Genomic DNA, 8964 nt, shown 5'->3' with positions numbered 1-8964 from the left:
AAGTGGAAAGCGTGGTCAAGGAGAGTCAGAAGTCAGCGAATCAGAACGGATTCTTAACCGGGCGGGACGTATTGGTATTTTAAGAGAAGAAGAAAACGAGGCTCTAACCATTTGCCCAAAACATAGAAAACACTTAACTACCGACTAGCCTGACCGTAAGAATTACATTTGCTGTTACCCGGCTCATCAAGGGTCGAAGAGGTGACTTAGTCTCCCTAGACGTGTTAATGCAAAATCGTGTGCAGAAATATTTGTTGAGTTCGAGGAGATTGTTCCTATCGGGGCAGGCGTAGGTGGGTAAAGATTTCTCTTACATTTAGTCAATTCTTGCATACACACGTGCTATTTAGGTTATGGGACGTCTGATAGGTGCGGTTCATACATACATACATACATACTTTATTGGCTCGTCCCCACGGGGCTTTTCAGAGTCAATTTTACATTACAAAATTATAAACCAAGTACATGACAATAAGAATATAACAATGATAAAAGAAGACAAAGGTCAATAAAATTAATTAAATTAATTAAATAAAGCAGTCATTAAGAAGCTTTTGCCTGAGTAAACACTTGAATTCCGTCACGGATGGGCTAAGTTTGAGCGCAGGCTGCAACTCATTCCAGAGAGAGGTTGCTCTATATTGAAAGGTCCTTTGGCCGCTGGCAGTGCGGAAGAGTGGTATGTTCAAAAGTTGAGAATTTCTCGTATTCCTTGTCGAGACGGCGGATCTTCCAACGAGCTTTGATGTCAAATACTCCGGAGCACAACTCGTCATGCACTTAAAAACCAGAACAGCAAAACGAAAATAAAGTTGTTGCCTGATTGGTAGCCAGCGCAAGTCTTTTAGCAAAGGAGTTATGTGATCGAATTTTTTAGCGCCGCTCAAAATACGACAAGCGAAATTCTGTACTGCTTGGAGCTTGTCCAGATTAGTTTGAGTAGTATTGCTCCAAACAGAAGAGCAATAGAATAATTTACTAAAAACTAAGGCATTTATAATAATAATTAGCGCGTGTTTATTAAAAATATATTTAACGCGGTTAATTTGACCCAAACGTGACATGCATGAGGATACAGTAGAAACAATATGCTCATTATATGTTAAGTTAGAGTCCAGTGTGACACCAAGGTCTCTTGCAGCCTTAACGGGCTCGAGTTCCTTCCCCAATAGAAATAGCCTAAAGTCGCTAACCTTAGCAGTCATTTGCCGGCTGCCGAATATCACTAGTTTTGTTTTATCTGGGTTGAGTAAAAGCTGATTATCAAAGCACCAATTCCTAATGCTTAACAAGTCCTTGTTCATTTTTTCTATCGTTTCGTGCTGATCGCGGAGTTGAAATGACATGAGAAGTTTGGTATCGTCGACGTAACACTGCGATGTACAATTTTCTGGCACAGAAGGGAGATCATTAACGTAGATGTTAAAGAGTAATGGGCCAAGGATGCTCCCTTGTGGAACGCCAGAACTAACAGGTAGTTTGGTCGACAGAGTTGTATTTATTCGCACAAATTGGTATCGCGAGGTTAAATAGCTTCCGAGCCATTTTATCGCAGGTCTGGACGCACCAATGTCCTGTAACTTAGCGAGGAGTATTTGATGGTCAATACTGTCGAAAGCTTTGCTTAGATCAAGGAGGACAACTGCAGTCAGTTTCTTTTTGTCAATGGCATTTAGGATTTCGTCAGTTGTTTGAATGACAGATGTTTCCGTTGAATGCCACTGTTTATTTCCGCTTTGTTTGGATGATAAACGGCCTCTCGAAAGTAGATATGACGTAAGTTGATTGTAAGCGACACGTTCACAGACTTTAGAAAGGACAGGGAGTAATGAAATCGGTCTACTATTGTTTGGAATATCGTGGTCTCCAGCCTTGAGTATCGGTGTCACTTCAGCTGTTTTCCAGGCCAAAGGGAAGGTGTCAAACTCAAAGGTAGCATTAATAATAGACGTTAATGATGGCAAGATAGCAGGCAAACAATCTTTGATCACATGGATTGGGATTTTATCAATCCCAGGGGCCTTACCACTGGCCATTGATGTGACAATTTTTTGTACCTGTTCGCACTTCACTGCGTTGAAGGTGAACTGCTCTGACAATGGGTAGATTTCATTGCACTGTTCATCCACGACCTCAGTTACAGTAGTTTTTAGAGGCATGTAATGTTGAACCATCATAAAAACATGGAATGACGATTCACTGATATTATACGAGGAAGAAAACGTGTATACCAATCGAATAAAAAATGCCAATACAAAAAAGCGAAGCTGATAACTTTCACGCTTATCAAAAACCAATCTTACTTTAAAGTTGTTTGCGCGCGTGCGCTATAAAGTCTGCAAATTATGCCTCATATAAAAATTGAACTAGTGAGAGTATTATCAGTTATATACAAAACGTTTTAAAAAACTTTATAGTAAACATGTATTATGTTAATATAAAAATTAATAAGAAAAATACTATTAGCTTAACAAAACGAATTGTGACCTTTTTGCATTGTTCATTTCCAGCAATAGTGTTTGGGAGGGAGGGGTACGGGTGTGGCACTTTGCGATGAGTGGGCTGCGATTCTGATTGTTTTCTGTCGTTGTTTACTCTTGATAGTAATCAGCACATTTTTTAGGCTAGAACACGATAAAAAAAAGCGAGAAAAGTGATTTTGATCTACATTTGGATGAAGGCATGGAACAGGTCAGGACTGGTACCACTTTTGGGGGCTAAAGTGACCTTTACATCTGGGCCAGATTAGACCATGTGAAGGGGCAATATGGAAAACACAAGTGTCAGTTTGGATTTTTAAGTGACCAAAACAGCCCCCTTAAAATTCGGCCCTCTTGCAAACTACCCCTCAAAAAGTAGCCCATTCAGCTCCAAATTAGGCCATTTCAGTTGTTGATGGGTCTTTTGCTTTTCCCTTAATTATTGACAAATAATGAAATCAAACTTAACTTAAAGCTTTCAAACATTTATTCAGTTCTAGACAAGTTACTGTACTCTTTTTTTAGCCAAAACTAATGAAATATATCTGTTAACTATGTATCATAACAATGTGCATTCCAACATATGTAACATACACCGTCCAACCTAATAATCTTAGTTTGGAATTGGAAGAAACTGGGCAAGAGAGACACCTGAGTGCAATCCGACCAAACCCTTAAAGGCTGGTTTTCACTCGTGACAAATTGAGGGTCACAATCAGAGTCGTAAGAGCACCTATTACCTAGTGAAAATTAAAAATCAGAGTCGCAAAAGGAGTCATACTAGAAGCTTGATGGAATTGAAGTCATCAGAATTTTCTATTCTTCAGATTCTGCTTATGATGTAGAAAACCAGATTAAGCAGGAGTCAAAGGATAAACCAGTCACAATGCTTTTTCCCATGCTTTGTAATTGGTCTAGTTCTTCAGCTTCTGCTTTCATGCCACTTCAACAATGTCAACCTATTGTTTTCACTAGATCTAAAGTAAAGGAGTAGTAATTGGAGTAGTTATAATCTGTTTTAACTAGATCAATGGTTTGCGCCTTTGATCACAGTTGCGACTCTGTATCGATCGCCAGTAAACAAGCCTTTCATGACTTGGAAAATCTGTTTAACTAATAGTTTTTTTTACTGCATGGACATGATGTTTAAAAAAATCTTGTAAAATCTTGGAAAGGAGCTCAAAAGTGTAACTGCGTTTGATTTATTCACATTCTTTAGCGCAGATTTAATCCAGTTAGAAGCCAGCTGGAAACTGTACTCGACTTCTGATTGGTTAACGTCTGCATGAAAGCATGTGAGTTAATTAAAGGCAGGTCACTTTTCGGCTCCTTGCTGTAAAGAGTAAACATTCAGCAAGAACTCAGTCATTTGCAAAGTCATTAAAAAGGGAAGGAAACACTGACAAGTGTTTTGCCCAAGTCCACTTTCAAGCAATGCCTGATCTAGAAAAGCCAAGATGGCTTTGCACTGGGTGTATGATACATTATATGCATAAAAACACGCATTGAAAGCAATACTATCACTGTGTCAAAACTCTTGTTCTGCGGGAGGTGGCAAATAATGCCTCCCTCGGTTACAACAAAATCCTGAATCTGCATCCCTCTGCAATAAGAACAACTGTTGAAATTTTAGAAATTGTTATAACAATAATTAAAACACATCAAACAGTGCCCACACATAAAAAGTCAGTATGGTCATCAGTCCTGTGTCCTCTTAACCAATACTATTGTCAAAATAATGTTGGTTTGATTTTTTTTTTCCAGTTTACAGGCATGCATGTATGGTATACTGTATAAATTATGGTTTGTTGTAATATTGGTTACTTTATGTTATGTTACGGGAAAAATAATGATAGCACATAGGCCGGGATTATTATCTTTTTTTGGATGAATGCCCATTTTTTTTTTCTTTTTTTTTTTAGCTGCCTTATCTAACAAAAATATTGTTTGGGGTGGAATTAACTCCTGCGTATCAGGTGATAAAAACTGTTCAAAACAGATCAACTGTGGCTCTACACGCTATCCCACTCCATGCCGCAACTGCTTCAAAATGTAATTAAAGGGGGCATGCCGGTTACTGAACCTCTGAAGACATTTACTCGACAGAGCAATAAACATCTTCTAGAAATTCCATGTAAAAATAAAGTCTGAATCAAAAGTTATAAAGTATTTTCACGTGACGTCACAAAGTTCAAAATTTTCCCGCAAAAACTCCCGCCGCCATGTTGGTGTCCCTTCGCGGCTTATAAATCTCTTGTGATCTACGGTCATTTACATTACAAAAGATGTCGCTCCCCAATTGTCTGAATATGCAAATACACTTAGTCCTCTTGTTAAGAAAAGGTACATGCAGAAAATAGCGTGCATTGGAGTCGATCCTTTTCTAATTTCATGCCAAAAATACGATGCCGAATGTCTTCCTCCCACCGAGTCGATTGACCTCGTTTCGTATCTTGTTCTTGAAACCAGTCACTACACTAAGGAACAATTTAAGGCCATTAAAAACCTTCAAGCATATAACCAGTTGGTCTCTGGATTTGTACAAAGTGTCCACGGACTTATCATTGCCGGTAAGCAGGTTGTTTTGGGAAAGGTTCGCCACTCTCAAAGATGAACGACTTAAGAGCGAATGTCTGTAAAAATCGAGCAAAATCGAAATTTCGCGGCCACAGTCAAAAAATCATTTTCGCTCATATCTTGTCCATAGATAGGCATAAGTAAGTCACTAAACGTGGTGTAGTTTGTTTTTCAAAAAGCCGCTTGGATTTGGAGAAAATCGACAAAATCAATTTTCGTGGCCGGCGACTTGAAAACAACGAAAATTCGAGGCAAAATGAGGCGGTCTCAAAATTTCGCTCGCACGCACACAGGAAGAAAGCGGGGTAAAATATTTCCCAATAAATCAATTTATAAAGGGTTCTTCTTCTGGTCTGGTAATGAATTCTCATCTTAACGATAATCTGGAAGATAAACAATGTTATTTTAGTTTGGGTTCTTTTTCGACTAAACGAAATTTAAATTTAGGCTGAAAGTTGCGTTTTATATTTTAGGCATGTGCTACACCTTGGTTTTGCCTGAAACTCAAGCCAGTTGTTATTTAAACATTGTGCTAAAACACATGTAAGAATTGGCCTGGGTAATTAAATTTGTACTTTACACGAACCTTCTGAAGTTGAATAAATTTTGCTTGAAATATGAGACTTTTCAAGAAAGTCGGTTGGTTGTTGCTCGACAAGTCACGATGGCTGGGCTCTCCAAACGAAACTTAACTCACAATCGCACTTGTATTAAAGACATTTGAACTGAAACGATAATTTTTGTTACCTCAAATGCATTTTCCTGTTCTTGTCAACTGGCATTGCGCCTTGTCCCATGCTAATCAACCGAAGATCCAAAAACTCGAGGAACCGTGGTGCGTGAAAATAACCTCAAACAGAACATGGCCTATCTTTTCCGCAGTCACACTTTTACATCCATTGCCATTTAAAAATTCTAGGTCTCACAAAAAGTGCGATTTTGATAGTGAAACTTTCGGGCTGCCGATTCCTCTTTGGTGATAAAAGTCTGGTCAAAAGTGTTGCGTGACAGTATTCACAGGCTTCCCAATCTAACCATTTGAGCGACGCCTTTTTTTAATGTTCTTGCCAGAAGTAGCATATTATGCTACTAACAATCCAAATCATGTTTTTTTTTTCGTTTTTTTCCTAAGTTTTCTTAAAGTGTGCGTCCATACCATACTAAATAAGTCCAAAAACATCGTTTTTCACGTCAACTTTCCCCCGTTGCCTTGTATGTGCCTTTGATTGACTTCAGGCTTCAACCTCTAGCTATTTCAACGCGTTATTATCTATCAGGCGGCTGTCTTTCCTCTCATATATGCAAGTTCCATTTTTTTGGATAACAGTTTTCGTAAACTTTCTGCAATGATCTTTTAGTATATATATTTTTTCTAATCTGAACATGGTTATTCGATTGTCAAACTCTTGTTTCAGTCTGTTTATATACAGAGGAACCCCGCCTTGGGATTACCCCGTTTATACGATCACCTCTTGCCTCAGCTCACCTCCCATAGTCTTTCACCCGGACGTGAAAATCTCCGAGTCATTTTATCATTTTGAAGACCTCTTTAATGCGACCACCTCGGTATCACGACCAGGATTTTATGGCCCAACGCTGGTCGCGTCAACGGGGTTCCACTGTATTGAAATCAATAATAATAATAATAATAATAATAATAATAATAATAATAGTAATAATAATAATAATAACAATAATAATAATAATAATAATAATAATAATAATTAATAATTGAAATTAATGCAAAGAATTAAAATTTAGGCCCCGCTTATATGACGAAAATTTGTCTCGAGCAGAAGGGTCACCCGCCCATCCGAGCTTCCCTTAATAGGGAAAGGGCATGATCTTAGGCTAATAAGCTTCCCTGGAAGAGGCAACTTTTCACACATTTCCTTACTGAAAACATAGCGGACCGTTTAAATTACAAAACGTTTGCTCGGCTAGAAGGGTGACCCACTTTGTCCAGTCACCCTTTTGTAATGGTAGGGTCAGCCTCCTAGCCGAGCCAACGTTTCTCCGTAGGCACTTTACGCGCTTTCTATCGAATAAAAAAATTCCTGTTTGAAATTTCGGAAAAACCACGTGCCCAGTGGAAGGTACATTCCAGTTGCAAAGACCAAACCAAAGCCACCGCGAGTTTGGTTATCGTGCTTGTAAGCAGGATACAGATCATTGGTCCTAGGGAAAAAAAATTTGTCAAATGGAAGGAGACATTTCGGTCCGACCGTCTAGATCAAATCCGATCCGTATCGGTAAAGGGCTCGCATAGCCAAGGCGAGACAATTAGAGCATGCGCGAAGGCCGGTTGGGCCAATGTTTTTTTTTCGCTCGGCTAGGAGGGTGACTCTCCTACACGAGACAGGTTTCCTCCATATAAAGGGAATTAAAACTTTCGAATACAAAACTTGTAATAGAGAGGGAATCAGAAAAAATTTCAAAATTCACAAAAGAATAATATTCAAGCCCTTGTAATTTCGACCGAAAAGACTACTCAAGTTGCCCTGTGGATGACAGAACAGTTGTTATAATTATATGGCGCCGCAAAGAACTTAGTGATTTAGATAGCCTAAAAGGGTTTTCAATGTATTTAGGAGGAAACTGTCGTTGGGTGCCCCTGTCAACTATCGCCTAACGCTACCACTACTTTCTTTACCCACATAGTTTTTTTTTTCAGTTTTACTCTCGGTCATTTGCCATTTTCTGAGTGTGCGCTTTGGTACCAGTCTTGAGACTGAAACTTGGTGGCTCGTCAGAAATTCATGATCAGAACTCTTGAAAAGAAAGTCTCCGACCATAACTTTCTCTGGCAGTCATTAATGAAACGGATATTGAGGCTACATCCGCTTCTGGGTCCGTTCAATTCTCGTAAGTCCCGATAATTAACGGGCCCCTAAAGCTGTTGTTGTTTACATGCAAGATAGAAATTTCAATAGTTTTGCATCTAACATGATAAAACTATCAGTTAATGAAAAAATGAAGTATTTTGCTAGCCAGGACCCGCGCTCCTCACATTCCTTTTATATCGATTTAAATATTTGATATCGGGCCCGAAAAGTTATAGGGACTTTGGACAAACGGGCCCCAGGGACCCGTTTCTCGAAAGTCCCAATAATTAACGTGCCCGGTAAGCTGTCTCCGTTTACATTAACGATCGAGGTTTTAATAGTTTTGCATCTAACATGATAAAACTATCAGTTAATGAAACAAAATGGAGTAGTTTGCTAGCCAGGAGCAGCGCTCTTATTCTTTATATTTCGATTTGAATATTTGATTTCGGGCCCAAAAAGTTACCGGGACTTTCGAGAAACGGGCCCCTGTGGTCCGTTGCCAAAGGCCGTAAGACAGAATTTACTGGAAAAGTAAACTTAATGCTTTTGCCTTAACAGTGTCCTTTTATCGTGAATTTGAAGACGTCAGGGCCTAAGCCACTGGTAAACACGTTTCATTCCAGTTTTTTAACTTCCTGTATCTGCGGTATATCTTCTTAGTGTCGGATTTTAAAGCTTGTTTGAGTAGCCGAGCATGCTGTAAGGAGGAAATTGTGTGATATACTTTGACATATCTTTTGGTAAAGGAATCAGAGACGAACAGGTCAGCGTTCTAGACCCCAGGTTTCTTTCATTGTATATATTCGATACTAGAAACTGAAACTCATGCCTTAAGTCTTCACACTTAAGGAGAAGTTTGTAGACTTGAAAATAGCGCTACGTCAACTACCACTCCACAAGGACGCCCTGCCTGGGTCGCGTTTCCCCAATTACTTTGCAATATTTTCTTAGTTGCGTGTGCTAATGTAAGTTTTTAATGCTGGTTAGCCTGTGCAAGCATTTGAAAAGGGGGAGACAGTGTTTAGAGCGAATTGCTTACCTAACATCCTTGAGAAAGAGTTACAGCTTAACCCTTTCTA

Source organism: Porites lutea, chromosome 12 (assembly GCF_958299795.1).
Source record: "Porites lutea chromosome 12, jaPorLute2.1, whole genome shotgun sequence".
NCBI lineage: Eukaryota > Metazoa > Cnidaria > Anthozoa > Scleractinia > Poritidae > Porites > Porites lutea.
The sequence above is the reverse complement of the archived record's forward strand: the minus strand, read 5'-3'. Positions refer to the sequence as shown.